The sequence below is a fragment of the Andrena cerasifolii genome, chromosome 3 (assembly GCF_050908995.1).
Source record: "Andrena cerasifolii isolate SP2316 chromosome 3, iyAndCera1_principal, whole genome shotgun sequence".
NCBI classification, from domain to species: domain Eukaryota; kingdom Metazoa; phylum Arthropoda; class Insecta; order Hymenoptera; family Andrenidae; genus Andrena; species Andrena cerasifolii.
The window spans coordinates 6,335,903-6,358,391 of record NC_135120.1 but is presented as its reverse complement, the minus strand read 5'-3'; the positions used below and the strand labels follow the sequence as shown (position 1 = coordinate 6,358,391).

The 22,489-nt window shown below is 37.2% G+C and overlaps 1 protein-coding gene across 4 annotated transcripts in view; it reads left to right on the top strand.

The window, feature by feature from the left end:
- Window positions 1-22,489, top strand: part of LOC143366975 (uncharacterized) — a 238,064-nt gene that overhangs the window by 166,086 nt on the left and 49,489 nt on the right. The window lies entirely within an intron of this gene.

The window sequence follows — 22,489 nt, the reverse complement described above, 5'->3', positions numbered from 1 at the left end:
CAGGTTCGTTCCTGGTCGAGCTTAACTATAATTTCGGTTTGCACAAACTTCCTGCGAGGAACTTTCATTAATGGGGCTTAACTTCGAGACCGTTTCACGAATGAGTAAGAAGGAAAAAGGAGAGGTCATGCAAGGGAGTGTCCTTCTTTCAGTCGGCGGAAGAGTTTCGCGCGAAAAAGCGGACTACGTGAAGGACATTGTAAAGTTTCTGCCCCGCTACAAGAAATTCTGAATTAGTTTTGCTCAAGTCTTTTTATTGCAGGTTTTTTTTATTACTCGCAAGAAAATCATCATTCTTTGGCATCTATGCCAGGCGAGCAAAGAGAAGCGTTATTGTATCTCTGGGAAACTATTGTTCCCGTTTCTCTCACTCCGGAGGATTCAGGTATCGCGTACTTCTTCTTGGTACGTTTTTCTTGCGAGGAAGAGTCTCGAACTGTGATAAGAGAAAGGGTGTTCTTCTACTTTCAATTTTGCTCCGTTTCCATTTTACAACTTGCCAGAAAGTAGCCAGCAATTTCGAGACTTTTACAGTTGCTGTTAGCGGGGGTGCATGTGCTCATCATGGGAATCTGTATAGACTGAGTTACGGCCGTAGTTAGGCCAGTGAGGTTTACTCGCAAAACTATAACCGGGGAAGGAACCGTTTTCACTTGAGAAATTTACCAAAATTATCTCCAACCACGGCTAACTTTCGTTAGAATTATTCGACGAGAGTGGACGGTATATTCCGGGACTAAATGAAATAGAGCAATCAGTTCAGGACTCTTGGTCAACCTGCGGTCGGTGGTCACGGGCCGAGATGAATAATAACTAACAAGGGAACATCCCGAATCCGGGAATTCAAAAAATTCTGAAACTTCGTGGATATGTAGGGAATTTCCCCCTGATTACAACGCGATTTTTGTTTGCTGCCCAAATTCACTCTAAGGGGGGTGTAATTGACCCCTGGAAATCCGGTTATTTTCCGATTTTCTGTTATAACTCGTGAAATGTAAAATAATTTTTTACCAAATGTTAGATCTAACTAAAAGAAGTAACTTTTGTCTTGAAACTTTTTTTCTATCTCTTACATTTCGCGAGTTATAACACAAAATCGGAAAATAGCCGAGTTTACGGGGGTTAATTTCACCCCCTTCGAGTGAATTTGGGCAGCAAACAAAAATTGCGTTGTAATCAGGAGGAAATTCCCTACATATTCACAAAGTTTCAGAATTTTCTGAATTTTTGGGTTCGGGATCTTCCCTTGTAAGAAACAGCGTCATTATTGGTATTCGATAATTGGACAGAAAATAGTTTTTGCAGTAGAAGTTGTCATTTAATAACATAAACAGACACCGTATTGTGCTCTGGATTTAGATTTTTTGCTATTTTTAATTTTTTTTTAAGTAGAAAACTAGTGAGCAGGTTTAGGGTCAAGTGAATCACCGCCATGTCCGCATTTCTACTGATCAAAATTTTAGTAACATAACCTCACAATTCAATGTACGCTGTAACCTTTATTTCTATTCGAAGGCATTTTATTTTTTGTTTATCATTATTTTATGCTTTACTGTTGTGTTATAAAACCTCTCCATAAAGGATGTAACTTATTTTAACGTGAAAAGGCAACATATTATGTGAGCAGAAATTGGTACAAATGGTGAGTAGAAATACCTACATCGCTTTTTTTCGTGAGCAGAAATACGGACATTTTGAGCATTATATTTAATTACAAATTACTAATAGTTAAACATCCTGAAATATATTTTTTAAATAGTTTTCGGATTAGTTGATTTATTATTAAAGAATTAACCAATTACTCTGCAACTTTTGATCACAAACAAATTTTTTACACCTTCTTTATGACAAGTAACCTCTTAAGGGGTTATACATAGTCAGGCGGTCGAAAAGAGGCGAATGTTTGTGAATTTTTTTTTAAGAAGTGGAAGCAGATATTCTTACAGAACTTTTTGCACTGCAAAGAGCAACATTTAAAGAACATTTAGTAATTTTTTCGTGGAAAAATATTTACGTTTATAATAAAATAACAACCCACATCCAAGAAGCCTTATTAAAAATTTGCTTTTGCGGTGAGCGCTGCAATTCGGAACCAGATTATCTAAAATCAAAATACAAAAAGACGTTGTTAATATATTAATGTATCCTCAGATTGACGGAGGGAATTTTCCGAAATATTAATTTAAAACAAAATGGCGGCTATTTAAAGCTGAAATCCTGATTTTTTTCGTGCAAAAATCGCGCGAAAAAAATCAGGATTTCAAATTTCTTTGCATTATTTGCTAAACTTTTGGCCGTGAAAATGCCCTGAATTCACAGTTTTCTCAAGTTATAATTTATTTCTTTAAAACGGTGTAGTGAAAACAATTGAAACTTGGCAGATATTTTCATCCGAAATGTTACTCCAAAAAGTGTCCGATTTCGCGTGGAATGTCCCTCAGGTTAAAAACGTAACTGTATGCAGGGAACACGATAATTCCTATTCCTTCTTGATACATTAATATTTATTTCTCTTCTGCACTGTCTAATATTAATTCGTTCGTCTGTTCGAAATATCAAATTTTTCTTGTTATATTTAAGCCTTTACAAATTAAATCTGCGTATAATATTATTTTACATTATACTTTCAGCAAACGAATTTTTTCTTGTTCCTACTTTTGGCAGTCTTGGCAACTATTTTACTCTGTTCTTCTGTTCTATCCATTATACTCAAACCAAAACGATCCTTTAAATTTTAAATAGCTTTCGACATAAATACAATTAGAATTAATTTACCAAGCTTTTGCTGCATCCTTTCTAAAGCGACGTATCTCATTGAAAATTACTTTTTAATATTACTTCTATTTCCGCAGCTGACAAATTTTTAACAAAAGTCTTACACCGCCCGCAATGTCGGATAATCTTTATAATAACCACGCTTTTGATAATGCGAAGGAAGTTGTAATTTTATTTTATTGTTACCTTATTTTCGGTACTTTGAAACTGACTGGCCATAAAAACTTCCAGAATGTTGGACAATTTTTAACCCCCCCTTGCTATTACTTTCCTCGTCACAGTTTTGTTTGAACCTGGTACCTACTTCCCACCAGTATCATTATAAGTTTAGAAAATTGTCATCGCGCTGCCGGTGATAAAAATTTTATGCGACCTAAAGTGCTCTTTCCATTCTGGCAGAGAGCATAGTACATATTCATTTTTGCAAGTATCTCATTACCGGGTAACTTCCGGCACTTTTCGCGGGGGCTTTTTATTTTGAGTCATAATAACGAACGCTGGGGATGTATGCATTTATGCTACTGGTGCTCACGGCTATTTATATTTGTCTTGTAATATTTTAATTTTGCACATTCTTGCTCCTAAAAGCGTGTTAAGGGGACTTGTATACAAATGCATTAGCAAATATCTCTAAACTTGCGCACTTTAGAATTTTACCACCAGCTAAAGTGTTGGGGGAGAAATTTATAAAGCACATTAGGCCATGTAAGGTAAATGTTCCAATTAGCGACCCAGTCCCAATTATTGACACTTTATCCTTTATATTTAAATATGATTTCCTTCGGTTCGGAACGGGCGTTAAAAGTATTGAATTCGATTCGTGAATATTCAAAGTATCTTGCTGATGGGTTCGCTATTGTATATCATAACATATAATTAAGTGATTAATAAATGTTTTCACGTGTGTCAGCTACAAAGCCGTGAAAAAGTAGTTTCTTGTTACCGAAATTAAGAACGGACAAATTTTAGGTATTAAGTATTTTTTACACGAGTGTATTAATATAAGAAATCTATATTCAAATAAGTTAAATTTATATATTTTATATATTTTATATATTTTATATATTTTATATATTTTATATATTTTATATATTTTATATATTTTATATATTTTATATATATTTCATATATTTTATATATATTTCATATATTTTATATATATTTCATATATTTTATATATATTTCATATATTTTATATATATTTCATATATTTTATATATATTTCATATATTTTATATTTTTTATATATTTTATATATTTTATATATTTTATTTTAAATTCTAAATTTAACGCACTATTCTGCCAAGGAAGTTAATTTATTTAAATCTTAATATAACTTTAAAAAATAATTCATAAATTAAGTCCTTTCGTACAAAAATTTCTTAAATAAATATAGATAGAAACCAATCTGGCTCACGCCGATTTGAACTAAAATCATGTAAGATTTTATAAGTCGAACAGACTTAAAATTTAACCTCCTGCATTCAAATTATATCTTAATTCAACATCGAGGTCGCAATCATATTTATTAATATGATCTTTCCAAAGATATTACGCTGTTATCCCTAAGGTAATTTAATCTAATAAATTTTAATAAACTATCTTTTTAATAAAAAATAGAATTGGTTAAAAATTTTAAAGTTTCATAAATTTAAACATCCTCCCAGCAAAATAATTTATATTTATAACAAATAAACGCGCAACAATTGTTCAAAAGCCGCGAGAACAAAAAAAAGAATTTTGAAGAGGAACAGCGTAATAAAGGTTAAACCTCAATTTTTCTAGGACATACGGGAAAAAATCTGATCGGTCCGGCCTTCTGCACAGTGTTTAAGGGTAGTTTTAACTGACAAAAAACGTGGACACTTCAATGATTTCATAATTTTCCTTGAAGTGGCATCATGTTTTCTAAAAAATAGCGAATATTCAATTTTTGGGGTTATTTTAAAATGAAAAAAATACGATGCAAAAAATCTCATTAAATTGGTAACTAAAGGCTCTGGAAGAAAAATTTCTGAGCTATCCAAAACACTCATGAAAATTTTTTTACGATCATACGTTCGCGTGTATAGGTGTTCAAAGTAAAAAGTACCTTTTTTACTTTGATCGCGAACAACTCGGTCAATAAAAATCACACAGCAAGCCAAAAACAAATAAAATTAAAGAGAAATGTTTGCTTTATAAGAGCCCTCCATTGGATTTATCTGAAAAATTTTTTTTTGGACCGTACATACGTTCAAACTAGGTAAAAAATTTTGAAACTTCGTTTTCTGGGCTTCATCTTGACAAAACAGTATCATAATGGATGAAAAAATGAGTTCTTGACTGAGAAACTAGAAACTTCAAGGGTTAAAATGCTTTTTTTTAATACTATTTACGACCGTTTTTCCCGGAGATACAGCCATTTGAAAATGACCAACATTTTCGGGAAATTCTAGTGTTCCTTTAATTTGTACCAGCAGTAAAAATAATTTTTTTAATATACCATGTAAAAAAACTTGATATTTTTATATTAACTCTTCTACAAGCTTATATATTTAATAAAAATATTCTTGAATTTTAAGCTTTAAATATAACAGAAGCCAACTTTTATCGAAACATAAACCCTGTGTACTGTAGAAAAATTTAGCACACTATCCCAAATAATTTTTATGGAAAATATTGATGTATCTACCTCAGTTTATTACAAAATATAGTTACTCGTAATAAATTTGTTAAATATTTATATACTGTTGCTGGCAAGACAGATGTTTATTGATTATGGTTTAATCGAGCTCCCCAAAATTTACAGCCACGGAAACGTTGCTTTTAACACTTGCCATTCCTTTCTGTAACAAAACAGGATATTGTTATTTTGCGGGATGCACGCAATTTGCTGAAATTAATGCCTCTCGTTCCATTTTCCAGCCATTGAATCGAATGAAATGGGGAGTCAAACTGCGATCAAACACATCAATGTACACGCACGACTAATTTTGGTACCTAGCCCGATATATTTGACATCGTCAGGCGTAATGTATTGTGCATACACGCTGCCACAACACCGTGTAACAACAATGACTTTTAAGTTCATCCAGGGAACAAACCGCAAATATGGGTTAACATGATTGGTACATCGTGATTAAATAAGCGATCGCCAATGCACAGTGTATATATAATGTTATACACGGTGGATAATGAATCAATGCGCAAATTATTGGGAGGAGAAATGAACATACAGTTTAGAGTGAACTGTTTTTATTTTACTAATGGGACATTCCACGCGAAATTTTTTAAAAAGCGGAAGCAGATATTCTTGCAGAACTTTTTGCACTGAAAAGAGCAACATTTAAAGAATATTTCGTAATTTTTTCGTAGAAAAATATTTAGGTTTGTAATAGAATAACAACCCACATCCAAGAAGCCTTTTTAAAAATTTGCTTTTGCGGTGAGCGCTGACATTCGGAACCAGATTATCCAAAATCAAAATACAAACAAGATTTCGTTAATATATTAATGTATCCTCAGATTGACGGAGGGAATTTTCCGAAATATTAATTTAAAACAAAATAGCGGCTATATAAAGTTGAAATCCTGATTTTTTCGTGCAAAAATCGCGCGAAAAAAATCAGGATTTCAACTTTATTTGCATTATTTGCTAAACTTTTGGCCCTGCAAATGCCCTGAATTTACAGTTTTCTCAGGTTATAATTTATTTCTTTAAAATGGTGCAGTGAAAACAATTGAAACTTGGTAGATATTTTCATCTACCCATATACTACTTGTAAAAAAAAATTGAAAACATTGGTAGTATTTCTTCAACATTTTTTCAGCTGTTTTATCTGCCAGGGTCGTCTCTTTCCATAAGAGTACGTGTAAAGTCAGTGGAAATTAAAATCGTTATAACTCAGCAACCATTTAGTGAATTCGTTTAAAATTTTTGGAGCACATCAGGAAGATTAGAAAGAACAATCTCAGAAATTTTCATCCACTTAGCACCATTTTGAAGATAGGTCCAATACACCCTTAAAAGCCAGCAGTCATAAGAATTTATGCTGAACGGGTTCCAATAATGTAACATATTTTTCCTGATAGGGATTCCACACAGGAGACGCGTACAGTAAATGGGGAACGACTAATGCGTTGTACAGGGTGATTAAGGTACCAGGATTAACAAAATCTGTGGATTCACGCATAACGAAACCAAGCATTCTAGGCGCTTGATTTCTTACATTATAGTAGTGCTGAGAAAAAGATATGCTGACTGATGGTTTTACTAAAAGTGATCTTAAAGTGAGAGATATGCTATTTTGCTTTTATATTCAACAAGTGGTCAACAACTATGCCACGGCCGGTCAATAATTCGAATTTTGAGTTATTTTTCTTTATAAAGCATAAATTCGAAACTACTGATTTTTCAAAGTTTTTTTGGTGTTATAAGCGTCTTCAATAATTCTCTTTCTGCCTGGTATAACGAAACTTCATTTACCAAATTCGAGTTACTTATTCCATAGCGTTTACCTAAACTAAAGCTCTTAGGTGGTCAACTACTGTACCGTTTACCCCACATTGTTTTTAAGGGGATACATCACTTTGTAAGCCTAAAAGAAGGAGTAAAAAAATTTGCTTTCTCAGGTAATTGTTCAGTGAAATATCGGGATCTTGTTAGGAGATGTTAGGCAACATTTCAACTTTACTTTTATGCATTATTTATTACTTAAAGTTTTAAAACGGCGGAGTTATACAACATTGTCTGCCGGCATGTCTTGACAGCTGGCTCTCAGGGCCAAAAGCGATTGGAACATAAAAAATTAAAAATTCTTATTTCAACTTAAAGAAAAATCTACAAGCTCTCAGTTTAAATATAGGTAAGAATTATTAGTGGATGATTGGTTGAATAAACAAGTAAATATATTGAACTACCTATTTAGTAGATAGGGTTTCTTTCTTTCATTCCTAACCTTGTGTGGCCTTGAAGGTCATAGTGTACCATATGGTTGATTTTGTCTTGACAGTCGCTTTCATATTCGGTAATTAAATATATAGCATTCCATTTAAAAAACTAAATGTCACCCCCGTTGCAAGGAAAATATTGCGAACACCAAAAATTGAGATACCGTATTATGTTGGATATAAAAAACAGTAAGAATTTTCCTGCTTCAGTTTTTTTCAAATACTTACCATTTTCGAGAATCCTGTATAAGAAAGCGGTGCTGGGTGACGCGACGTCAACTTTGGAGAATTTTTACAGGGCCCAATTTTAAAATGTCCATATTTTTGAAAATTAGTCCATCAAGGGAAAGGATAGAACTATATTCTCCTTTTCTTCTAGATTTTTAAAATTGCGCCCGATGTTAAAAACCTGCATTTGTTTAAAATAATTGCACAAAAATGGTTAAAAAAATTTGTTTCTGAAACTGATATAATTTTTTCTTAAAACTTCAATGTCTTTCCTACAAATCGCCGTAAACCTCATCTCCATCCGTTTACTACTTCCATAGTTATAATTTATTGGAAAAAAGTTAGCACTTACCTTCAAACAGCTGTAAAATCGTCATTTTTCAAAATTGTCAAAAATCCTTCGAGATGTGTTTATATATCCCTAAAGACTACATCATATTCAAATTTCAGCCACATCCGAAATGTTACTCCAAAAAGTGTCCGATTTCGCTGGGAATGTCCCTAATGATATATCTTATGGGAGAGGAAAATAATTTTGAATATAGAATTTTTATAAATTTGCTAGAATATGGAAATATCTGGGAAAGATTGTAAGACAGTAGAACCTCCATTAACCGGACATCTGGTATTCAAATGTTCTCCTATTGACGAAAAAATCACATGCTTCAACAGAGGAAGATACAAGACAGACTAATAATACAATTCGTGGATGAAAATACAAGAAATGCAACATGAAAGTAAGATGTTGTGGTGCGTTTGCTTTAGTGTCTAATTATCAGTGCAGCCTCTTCAGACGCCTACTACATGATAACCCGATCGATATTAGCCATGTGCGCACAAAAGGCGCAAGAAACGGTATAAAAAGGTGTCTAGCTCAGCTGCAAGTCCTCAGATTTGCTTCGAACTTTCGTAATGAATAACGCTTAATGTGCCATTAAAAATCGTTTAGTCCTGGCTTCAGCTGCAACCTAACCTGAACTTCCTCCGTTTCGAATCTTCAAGAACATCATTCAAGAAGAAACTATTAATTATGCCATGATCGTGTCCTACGGGATAATAAGTTCGAAACTTTCACTTCGATTTTATAGTAACACTATTATCTCTAGAAAAGAGTGAACCTGTTTGAAGGTAGCTATATCATATCAAATCTATATCTATAAAAGAAGAAGTCCTGACTGCAGTGATGCCTTAATCGTGGGACGTGGGACAAATGGTTACCCCCACTATGACCCACCGTCGTCTCCCACTATGACCTACCGTCGTCTCCCACTTTTTTCCCATCGCACTGCACGCAAGCATATCCCTCCTCCTGTCCATGTGAGTTAACTGTTGGGCTGCCGAGCACACGGACAGGAGTAGGGATATGTTCAGTGATGCCAGAATCGTGGGACATAGGACAAATGCAAAGAGGAGATATAATAAGAGGCGTCACTCGACAAGGACAGACATAAACTAGGGAAATCACTAGACAACCTATTTAAATGCCCATTCGGCAATTATCGGTAAACCACAGTAAACTTCGGCAAATTGTAGTAAGATACATTTAGTCGATTTGAATATCCCGCTCGAATAGACAACCAATTTAAATGCCAAGGTCAAGTAAGGACTTCAAAGGTTCCGCCCGGTGTGAGGCCTCTTATTATATCTCCTCTTTGACAAATGGTTACCCCCACTATGACCTACCGTCGTCCCCCACTTTCTTCCCATCGCACTGCACACAAGCATATCCCTCCTCCTGTCCATATGAGCTGTCTGTTGGGCTGCCGAGTACACGGACAGGAGTAGGGATAGCTTGTGTGCGGTGCGATGGGAAGAAAGTGGGGGACGACGGTAGGTCACAGTGGGGGTAAGCATTTGTCCCACCTCCCACGATTCTGGCATCACTGCCTGACTGACTCACTCACTGACTCATCAACGCCCAACTCAAACCGTTTAACCTAGGATCGCGAAATTTGGAAGGTACATTGTTTTCATGACGTAGGCACCCACTAAGGAAAGAGTTTTGGAAATTCCATCTCCAAGGGGGTGAAAAGGGGTAAAATGTATTTTCTCGTGCTCCTTAATATCTCTTAGGCCCGATTACATATCATCTTGGTTCTTACTCACAAAGATTACACACACAAATGCCTAAAAACTAATTTCGGGATTTTGCCCTAACCAACCCCCTAGGGGGTGAAAAATATTTTCAAGAATTGCTGAGAATGTCTTAGGCCCGATTAGATATCAACTTGGTTTTTTTCCTACTTCGAAAGGTTATCCACATAAATGCCTAAAAACCAATTTCAGGATTTTGCCCTAATCAACCCCTAAGTGGTTGGTGCAAAGAGGTGAATGTGTTTTCATAGATTCCTCAATATCTCTTAGGCCCACTTCGATATCGATACTTGGTTTTAGCCCAACAACAGAAATGCCTAAAAACCAATTTCTATGCTTTGCCCTAATCAACTCTTAACACGTTCAGAGTCTGCCCGCTCCTGTTAGCGGTTTGCTCCGCTGTTACGCATCCGCGTCGCACGCTTATTCGTTTTACCCCCTCTCCCTCACCTATGCCACCAAATTCGATCACAATTTCAAATTGCTCATTCTCATTTTCACACTCTCATTTTCACTTCAACCATTGAACCTAGTCGAAGCCTGAATAAAGGAAACAAAATCATCCACCACCACAATTTTGTGTTTATTTAAGGCCTGTTTCACTGCTGACTAAAATAAAAGATTGTGGTAAAAAATGCCTATTCTTTTTTTTATTTGTATTCCTTGTCTAAAAGTGGTCCGTTCTTGGTGCTATTTTAATTGGGAAAACATAAGGAATCAATTGGCGTATTTAACGTACCTATAACTATTCGAATTTTCAATTCCCTTCCACTTGGAAAAAAATAACATACATGGGTAGGTACGCTATGCGCTTTCCGATCCTTACAGATGTTTTATGTAACCATTTTTTAGACAACGCATAATTTAGAAGTTATTTATGATGTGCGAGATTAGTGGACCACCATATGTATATTTTCTGGTGTTAAGGGGTTACGCCACCCTGACATGCTCGAAACTAGACGATTTTTTTGCAGATACTATGAGGTTGAAAATTATTTCTTTACTTCTTATGTGCAGAGCATGTGTTAGTGCATATATTGTATAAGTACTGTGCAAAAATATTAAAAAATGACCGAGTTATTTGTTGTCCCGAGAAACTCCTCCGCGAGGGTGGTGCATCAAATATATCCAAAACTATAATAGAAAAAAAATTAAGTAAGTGTAAAATATGTTAAATTATCCATCATTAAGAAAAAATAATTGTTTCTCATTTTTCGGCGCAAATTGCATTCCGATATCTTTTATAGTTCAAAAGTTATACGAAAAAGGCCCCAAATTTGTCAACCCGGCCCGGAATTTCTGAATAGCTCTTTGCGACGTTAATTTGAAAGGGACCATCCCAAAATTCTTGAAGCTCGGGCATCATTGCTGTCCAGCGGTCGCTGGCAGCTCTCCGAACGCCGGGCCGGTGCATGGTTGTAGTGGAATGCGTCCGTGAGGCGCTGTTGCCATTTTACCTGTTCGCGCGAGCGCGGGTTGCGGGATACAACGCTGACTCTGTACTAGAATAAATGTACCGCTTTCACGGATAGGTACGAATACCTTTTTAAATAAAGTATGTATAATTTTGTAATTGAATATATTCTAGTCTAAGATATATTAATCAAAGTTTATACTAATATAAATTAGAACTGGTAATTGTAACTTTAATATTGATTAAATACGTAAAATGTGTTACGTATCGGCTGAGCGGATACTTTTGTAACTGTATATGCTCAAAACACCTTTATCTATGAAATAGCTATATCCACTATACAGGGTGTTTTACCTAACTTTATCGCCTGAAATATGTACGCGCCATGCTGTCCGACCCTTGTCACTATCCACGCGCAAACTGTCTTTGAGTCCTGTTGGGGTTATAAAGCCCAATTAACCGTGGTGCACGTATAATAATAACTTGTCATCCGCCAAGCGAGGCCAAAAAAAAAATTGAAATCGGTCAATGTTTGACCCTCGCGCATCGCCGTCAAAGTTTTTAATTTTTGACCGAGTTTGGCGACTTCTGTATATTTTTATAAAATTGCCATATTTCACTGTTGAGCGTCAGAAAATATTATTTGAGCACATAAACACGTGAAATAGTTTTTTTTATATATTTTGGCGAAGCGGACTATCTATGTGTTTCTATTTTTGGACGTAACGCGGTTGTAATGAAAGAGGAACATATCTCATTGATTCAAGAGCTGGTCCAACAGCCATTTTGATCTGTAACACTCAATAGCCATTTCTTATAGATTTTTGTACGCTGAAAACGAATCCGCTAACTGTTTGTCGCCATCACCCTCTGTTTTCGAGAAATTCGTTTTTGAAAAAAATGCTAATTTTCAATTTTTAACATTTTTTTAGCTTAAACAGTAATAGTTATTTGGTTGCTTCTTCCATCAAATTAATCTATGAACCCTCGCGAATACAACGATATAAGTTATTATTGCATTATTAACATTTAAGTATATTTAAACAACGATAAAATGGAATCGGACACCAATTTTTGCAGATAGCTCTGTATATATATAAGAAACTAAAGGCCTAAGAGAAAATCTGACACCTCCATGCGATGCAGCAGACATTTTTCCCTCGGAAAACACCAACAAAAGTGGTAAGTCACGTTTTGTTTTCAATACCATAGCAAAAGAGTTTGGCAAAACGTGCGGCGCCGACTGTGGTAGTGGCTGTTGCTGAGCGGCAGTGGGTACGCCCGCCGTTGTTGGTTTCTCTATTGAAAACAAAACGTGTCTTACCCTTTCTGTGAATGCTTTCCAAAGGAAAAATGTCTGCTGCATCGCGTGGAATGGTCAGATTTTCTCCTAGACCCTTACTTTTGGAAATAAATTGAAAGATATCTTCAAAAATGGGTGCATTTTGGGTGTCCTTTCCCTTTGATCGATGTTTAAACATATTTAAACGTTCATAATGCAATAATAACTTACATCGTTGTATTCGGGAGGGTTCATAAAATAATTTAACGCAACGAACAACCGAATAAGTATTACCGTTTCGACCTAAAGGGTGTTCAAAGTTGAAAATTTGCAGTTTTTTTCAAATTCGAATTTCTCAAAAACTGAGGGTGATTGCGACAAACTGTTTGCGGATTCGTTTTCATGGCATGAAAACCTATAAGAAACGGCTATTGAATGTTGCAAGTCCAGATGGCTGTCGAACTGAGTTGTCACTCGGCCGAGTCACTCGTCAGGTGTAAACCTAGCTTAAGTAGCTACATTTATTTAGCTTAAAGTACTAAAAATGGTTTAAGACTTAGAAACTGATTAAAATTTTACTTCCGTACATCCACAAGTGTCGAGCTATTTCCCTGACAATGCGATAACAAACGAAATTACAATTAACAAGTAGCGGTCACCGGCGGCCAACGCTTTGACAGTAAGTAGGTATGTAGGATTTCTCCTGGTTCTTGCTGAATTCTTGGGCGAATGGGACGTGGAAATGGAGGGCTTTTAAAGGAATGAGGCCCAGTTAATATTAAAATAAACAGAGTTTAATATAAGTGGAGCTAAGTGGTGAATAATGGTGAAATATATAATAAGTAAAAGGATCAAAGACGCAAGTACACGACTGGACCGCTCGACTACCGGCAAACGACTCCTTTCGTCGCTCCTCTCCTCACCTGTGATGCCAGATCGGGGTCGGGTTCTCTCGAGAATTTCCCCCACCTCGCGCACACTACACCGGAGCTGCGTGTCCGTGAGTTGGACTCCGAACCGCCGAGCTCAAAATTGTCGAAATTGGCCTTCCTTTCATTTAGGAAATTTGGCATAGTTGTTACAAATATGTACATAAAATAGAAAATATTAGAATTTCATTTTTCAAAAGTATAAATGATTTATTTAGTCTAAGACGCGTTATATATGTACTTTCTTTGGCTATGTACATAATGATCTCTGCCTGTAAGCTTAGCTTGTCCCTATAAGCAAAATTAGGCCACTGCCTAGGGCGGAAAGTCGACGAGAGGTGCACAATGGTATTTTCATTGCTGGTATTGTTGAAAATATACTTTAAAATAAAATGTTACAAATTGCACTGCAACTGTTTTAAACTACGAATAAAAATTCAGAGTAAGGTCATCAATAAACTCAAATAAATGTATTATAATAAAGGGCGCAATTTGACAAGTTCGCCTAGGGCGCAAAAAAGATTCGTGACGGGCCTGCGGCAAGATTTTGCGAAGCAGTTTTCGTGCCCACGGTAAGCGCTTGCGACCATCGCGCACGCTCGCCGCGCACGCAGTGTTCCATCTCGCTCCCCCCTCCGGCCAGAAAGAAGCGAGAAACGAACACTCGGAATTAGGGTTCTGTTCACGATACCGAATCAACGCAGGTCCCGACCAGCGAGTCGCTAACGAGACAATACTGTATAAGCTTTATAAAGAAACTCTAAATTAAAAATGGCTTACTGGTATAAAAATACCTGGCAATTTAAATGCAATTTGTTACAATATATTATTATTTTGTACATGCCTGGTATAAATTTCTAGAAACTTGTGCGAAAGACGATATTTCTCTGTCGAACCTTCTCCGGGCAACTTCCAAGTCTGTGCGCCCCCTTCGTTTCTAGAAGCTCTACATAAAAAATGTATTAAAAAAATTTGGCGACTTACCTTGTTAATTGAGACAATAATTCAGTGTCCTATATGGTGTAAAAACTCGTGACATTGGAAAAATGTTGACTACTTACCTTATTTGACACTTGGCAGGTTATGATGGTTTGACACTATACTCCCTGTCATTTAAGAAGGAACCTGCCAATCGACGAGTTTGAAACCGGTTCTGCGCAGGCTGACGCTCATTGGTGCCGGGAGAAGCCACTATTGGCTGTACCCCCACCAACGCTTTTTCGGAGCCAATCAGCTCATTCCACATGCGCGAAACGGGTTCCTTCTTAGATGACAGGGAGTGTAGCTAGATTACGTTTACCTTGACAGTTGTGCTGGTCTGGCTGTCACGTGACAACAATTTGTTACGCGATGGGCCGGAACGTTCATCCAATGAACGACGTCCCTGAGAGACATTTCCTCTCCCTTTCATGTTCCCCTCTTGCCCACACTTGACGATGGAGAAAAATCTCTTAACATAAAATTCGGCAAATTGCAACTTTACATCGGAATATCTCAGCCCATAAGGCACGTAGGAACAAAACGAAGACACTTTTCTTATCTAAATCAAACCCAAGCTATCCATTAAGACCATTCAAAACTTAACCCTTAACTGGCATACTGTTTTTGGCAAGCGTGGCTGGTATACCGGGGTCGTGGCAGACCCCAAATAAAAAAGGACACAGAAATTTGTAAAGTCGACCCTGAATCAACCTCTATGAATATTTTGTTCTTAGGTAATGTGTAAAATAATAGAAACCTAGAAAGTTAACTATTATTATAAAATTAATTAGAAAAACAGTTTACAAGCTTAGGCAACCAAAAATTTTCCAGCGAACTTTGCGTGCCTGGGGTCATGAGCGACCCCAAGATACCAGTTAAGGGTTAATCGAATCAGCCGTTATTGAGATTCGGTAATCTCAGGGTTTTTCCAAAAACTGCTCGGCGTAATATAGCCACGGTAGTGTCTCGCGCTGCGCATACACCTATGCATACTTGGCGCGAGACACTACCGCGTCTCTTGATCACGATCACGGTCGTGATTTAACTCCATTCACGACCGTGATCGTGATTCTGCGATCACTGTGATAAAACACTGTCAGTGATTTTGCACTCCATCCCTGGACCGATGAAGTTAGATGAAGCACTCTGCACAATGTCTCACTTCCCCGTGGCTGGATTAAAATGGAGCGCCGGAATCTGAGCGTCGATAATCCTTTCACGTGCGATATCTCTTTCAGCAGAAATACACAGATGCCTACATAGGTGCTGACAAAAGGAATGATACAAGCGAGAAAAATCAAGCCGCATTGTATCGGCTGTACACAAAACCAGGACGACCGAAAGGCGCGCGGAAAGGGACGTACCCTTGGTTCTCCATTTCGTCCGAGCATCATTATCGCGCAAATAGCCCGCGTCGCATGGCATATCCACTCGTATACATACATATGTACGCGACGTATCTGTAGGTCGTGAAAGCGACGGAAGTCGAGCACTCTTGGCGGTCATTGAAAGCTCTCGAGGCAATCGCAATCTGGCCGACCGTTGTACGTCTATTTCGGTCAATTTAACGCCATCGCGTGGACAATTGACCGGCCTGGTGGCTCTGCGCTGAAGAATGCGGGATCGTTCGCGAGAAGTCGTTAGATGCGAATGAAAGAGACCCCGTCGGTTTTATTTGGCAACGGACGGAGGTCAAGCGCCATGCACACCGCTACACCCACAAATCACTCGGCACGTGGCCGTTTTTGGAAAAGTATAAATAACAGTTTAAATGCAAATTTTTGTGACGTTCGTACCCTTTCATGTCATCATGGTAGCTTAGGTATACGAAGTGGCAATGAGATGATCAAATTAATATTTAATCTGTTATCTATCGATTGCCAGAGATTGCAAAATTGTAATTATATGTAAGTGTAGGTAAGCTTTCTAGGAAATGTTTATTACTGATTGTGAGTACCTAAAACTGGTAAAATGGGTGTTACCGGTGATGGAAATGTCACAAATCGACTTTAGTCCACCACGTGAGGGAAAGAGTTAATAATTTGAACGAAAATGTAACTGAAGCTACACGAATACATAGCGGTCTGATAAATCTCCTTCTAATGATTTTATTTCACGTTTGCTTATATGCTATGTTAGGAGGGAGATTAAGGGGAGGTTCTGGTCTAAAAGTCGATTTTTTTTTATTTCATCTTTTGAATGTTCAACATTTTAGGAATACGTGTTTAAAAGGGTTTTTTGAAATTCGTAACATTCTCGAAGTTATAGGCATTTGAGTAGCGGCAAATGCACGGGTAATCCCCGGCCACTCGGCGCCCACGTAAATCTTTAAACGCGTTTTTCTCGAAACAGTGTACTCAAAACGATGGGACCTGTATCTCCAAAAGTTATTATCCGATTCGACTGAAACTTTTTCTATTGTGAAGAATATACTTCTGGCTATGAGGGAAACCAGAAAAATAAAAAAATTGAAAATTTATATTTTTCGAAGGCGTTGAAAGGGTGAAAAATATAGGGAAAAGTGATTTCAAATTTCAAGTATTGTTATTTTCTAAAAAAAAATATCATTTTTGTAATTTTGCCTGATTTCCCCCTAGCTAGAAGTATATTCTTCAAAACAAGAAAAGTTTCAGTCGAATCGGATAATAACTTTTGGAGGTACAGGTCCCACCGATTTGGATCAATTTTTTGACGCCTTGACTTTAACGACTCCCCAGTGCCGTCTGTAATGATTAATTATAACACAAAAAATATATTTCTATAACTTAAGACATCCTTAATAAAGTGCAAAAAGTTCCATTAAATTATATATAGTAGTTTTCCTTTAATTAATTCCTAAAACTCACCTATTTTTTGGGGCTCTAGACCGGAAGGTCCCCTTAAGGAGTTATCCTACCTAAAAATTCGATTATTTTTTGTTTGATTTTCTAATAGTTTAGGGTTTCGAAAATATGTCTAAGATATTAAGGTGAAATTCGGAAAACTCCCAGAGTTATAAAAGCTTAAGACCGCAGCGTGGCCGATAGTCGTTCCCTCGACCCTTGTATCTAAAGAGGCTATGACTGCCAGCAGAGAAGAGAGAGGTGCCCAACATGATTTTTTTTTAAGCTGAGGAAGGTTTCCTCGACGGTCCTGGTATAGCAGATTAGGGATAAGTTACAATAATTAGTCGGTATCTACCTAACTTCAGTCGTATAGGTCGTAACTGCATGAAAAACTTTAAACGCGTTTTTCTAGAAACAATTTCTTTAGATCGGGCGCATATTTTTCTCAAAAACTACTGGACTGATAGAACTACAATTTTACACACATTCAAAGTGAATGTGTACCTATAGCCCGAACTAGAATTATATCAATAATTTTAATACAACCTCCCCCACACCTTGTTTTAGCTCAAGAAAAGACGGAAAAATCAAATATAAATTTGTAAACAGCTGCGATTTCGGTAACAATGTCCGGACTTGGTTACATCTAGTTCCGGCGATAACTACACTCATATAGATTTAAAAAATCTTTGGTACTTTCGTTTTGGATGACTAGGACGGCCGCAATTCGTGCGCCCGATGGGGCCGGTTTTTGATGACATGACCTGTGCTTCGGCGTGTAACTTGTACAAATTTCAACATAATGCATTCCAAAAATTTGTGTTGATAGTTCAAACACTACTAAATGTGTGTGCAAAACCCCTGCCCTGTAGGTGCGATAGGTTTTCTAGAATTAATTTACAAATATCACCTTCAAAAACGAGTGTCTAGACTAGAATACCCCCTTAAACATGGAAGTAGAACGATGTCTTTCGGTTTGTCTCATTTTGAATTCAGTGATAAATTCGAGAAGAGGAATATCAGTAGAAAACATTGTAGGTATTTTTATTGCAACGCTTGCTAAAGAAGACAAGAAAGTTAAGCAAAAATTTCTTAATCCACGATGCCTGACAGAGAGATAAAAATCAAGATTGTGGATAGTTGCCCCTAAGATAAATTAAAGCGGCAAAAAAAAACAACAAACACTAATGATAACTGAATTAAAATGGTAAGTGAACGTAATAGGCACGTGACTGTAAGAAATATTGCAGGGAAAATAAATTGCACCGAGGCAGCTCCTATTAATAAGGGAAGTGAAGAGATGACTTCTACCAGCTACGGAGCAAGGATGCGTCACGATTAAGGGGCGTCATTAAACGGGCGACAGAATACGCGAATTGGAAATATCTGAGCACGGAAAAATACTACGAACAGATGAGTTTACCGTAAAATATGAAGAGTGTTGTGTAATGGTTCGGGGTTATTTTAACAGAAACATGGTTATTTTTCGAGAACAGTTTGCAGCAATACTTTGTTTCATGTAGACAAGTACTATCAAGGAAATGACTTCGTTCGTATCTGAAACAATGATGTCAAACAGTGCATACAGTGGCTCGCATTAATATTCGGACACTTTTCAAAATCGCATAACTTTTTTAGAATTGGTCCAAACGACTTGAGTTTTTTTTTAGAAGCTAGAAGGATTAGTTTGCTAAATGACGTATTTGGTCGTTTTGAAAAAAAAATGTATTTGGTCGGAATAGCGAAAAGAATAGTAAAGTTCGATTTTTAAACTTTTTTTGTGAGCTTGTAATGAAAATTCAATAAAACCCGTTTGTAGATTGCAGTAAGTTGTATACGTACCTAAAATTTTCATTACAAGCTCACAAAAAAAGTTTAAAAATCGACCTTTACTATTCATTTCGCTATTTCGACCAAATACATTTTTTTCAAAACAACGAAACGCGTCAGGTAGCAAACTAATCCTTCTAGCTTCTCAAAAAAACTCAAGTTGTTTGGACCAATTCTAAAAAAGTTATGCGATTTTAAAAAGTGTCCGAATATTAATGCGAGCCACTGTATATATTCGTACTGAATCTCAATGTAAATAAAAAATTATGGGATAAGTTAGATAGAAAACTAAGCAGAAAAGGTTTAAAGTCAGAAGGAAAACCTCGTTGTTAATTATAAAAACAACCTAGCAATATATTCATGAAGGCACCGTAAAAACACCTTGTTAAACTATTGCGAGCAATCCAAACTGTCATTTCCAAGTAAATTAAATGAATTGACGACCAAACTTATTTTCTCAAAACTACATAATTTCCTGCAATGTAAGAAACATTCATAAGTGCTGTTTTCATTTAATAATGCCAATAATTTAATAGCGTTACACTGCTATTTATCTAATTGCAAGTTTGTTAAGTATCCAGTGACCTATGAACGATAGTGTACTGTATATCATTTCATGGACTGGGGAGGAACTTGAACTTCGCGATGCTCTGATCGATACCCCACCACTGCACCGTTCGGTTGCCGACAGCAGAAGAAAACGCTCGTTACGAGCGAATAATAGAAGCGCCACGGTACCCGCTATCGATAGAAACCCCTTTTCCAATTTTGCAGAAAATATAGCGGGCGGTAACTCCGGCTAACACGTTGTCGTGGCCGTCATTTACGCTGGTGAAATAATACAAAATAATCCGAGGACAAGCCGTTATATAAATCGTGGAAAATATCGCGTACCTATTTCTTGTCGCTTTTCGGTGTTGGTAACTTGGAAGAAATTTTGTCGAATCAATAAAAAGTTGAAGAGAGAAATTATACGCTTTAGAAAAAGGAGTTGTATGGTACGAGATGTACATGTATGTATGAAATATTATAGGGAGATATTTCCTTTTTTTTATTACTATTATTTAATGTCGCTTTAACTACTTGTATGGGTTACACAGTTCGACAGCCATGTGGAATTGTAACATTCAATAGCCGTTTCTTATAGGTTTTCGTGCCCTGAAAACGAATCCGCAAACCGTTTGACGCCATCACCCTCCGTTTTTGAGAAATTCGATTTTGAAAAAAAACTGCAAATTTTCAACTTTAAACATCTTTTGTGTCGAAACGGTAATACTTATTCGGATGCTTGTTGCGCCGAATTATTCTATGAACTCTCCCCAATACAACGATATAAGTTATTACTGCATTATGAACATTTAAATCTGTTTGAACATCGATCAAAGGGAAAAGGACACCCGAAATGCACCCATTTTTGAAGATATCTTTCAATTTATTTCCAAAAGTAAGGGTCTAGGAGGAAATCTGACTCTTCCACGAGATGCAGCAGATATTTTTCCATCGGAAAGCATCAATAGAAGTGGTGAGTCACGTTTTGTTTTCAACACAGAAGCGAAATAGTTTGGCAAAACGCGCGTTGAGCGACAGTGGATCGCGCGCCACCATTGACCACCACTGTCGACGGCGCACGTTTTGCCAAACTATTTCGCTTCTGTGTTGAAAACAAAACGTGACTTACCATTTCTGTTGATGGTTTCGGATGGAAAAATGCCTGCTGCATCTCGTGGAATAGTCAGATTTCCTCCTAGACCCTTATTTTTGGAAATAAATTCAAAGATATCTTCAAAAATGGGTGCATTTCAGGTGTCATTTTCCCTTTCATCATTGTTTAAACATATTTAAATGTTTATAATCCAATAATAACGTATAGCGTTGTATTCGGAAGGGTTAATAGAATAATTTGATGCAACGAGCAACCGAATAAGTATTACCGTTTCGACATAAAAGATGTTCAAATTTGAAAATTTGCAATTTTTTTCAAATTCGAATTTCTCAAAAACTGAGGGTGATGGCGACAAACGGTTAGCGGATCCGTTTTCAGGGGATGTAAAGCTATAAGAAACAGCTATTGAATGTTGCAGGTCCAAAAAAAGTCCAATTTTGTCGAACTGTGTTATTAGGGACCTAGGGCAGTGAAGCCAGAATCGTGGTACGTGCGACAAATGCATACCCCCACTATGTCCTACCGTCATCCCCCTCTTTCTTCCCATCGCACTGCACACAAGCATATCCCTACTCCTGTCTTTGTGAGCTGCCTGTTGAGTTACAGAGCATATTTCGGGACTTTCCGGAACATGCAATATCCCGATACAAAAAGACGTTGAAAGGCATTTACCCTTTTGGGATTCGATGTTTAGTTCTCGAGATATTAACAATTGAATATTAGCGGTCCAAGTTCCAGGGCGCGCAGTTTAAAGTAGCGTCAGCTGAGCACAAACCGTGAAAATGAACCAGCGCGGTCGGATCTAGTGCCTATGTGAACCTGTATCTACATGTGCCTCTTACGTGTGCGTGCGAGCCTACGCTACTGCGCGCTCAGCTGACGCGACATTAAACTGCGCGCCCCGGAACTTGAACCACTAATATACATTTGTTAATATCTTGAGAACTAAGCCTCGATCCCAAAACGGTAAAGGACTTTTCGCTGTCTTTTTGCATCAGGATATTACATGTTCCGGGAAGTCCTGCAATATTGGGACACCTTGTATATGCACCTGTTTCATCCTACCTGCTATACAGGGTCAGCGTTCTATCCTGCAACCCGCGCTCGCGCGCACAGGTAAAATGGCAACAGCGCATCGCGGACGCATTCCACTACAACCATGCACCGTTCAAGGCCCAGGTGGGAAACGTTCTGAGAGGCCCATTTTTTCGGGAAAATGTAGAGTTAACTTACTAAAAGTGGTCTTATTGTAGTAGTACAAAAAAAAAATATAGTTTGGATAAAATTATAATTTTATTAAAGATGGGGCCCTGGGGGGCCTTCTGGGCGGGGGCCCAGGCGGCAACTGTTCATCGGCCACCCTGTTAAATCCGCCACTGCCGAGCTCCAAAAATATTAGGATGGTCTCTTTCAAATTAATGTCGCAAAGAGCTATTCGGAATTTCCCGGCCCAGGTTGAAGAATTTCGGGCCTTTCCCGCATAACATTTGAACTATAAAAGATATCGGAATGCTATTCCCGCCGAAAAATGAGGAA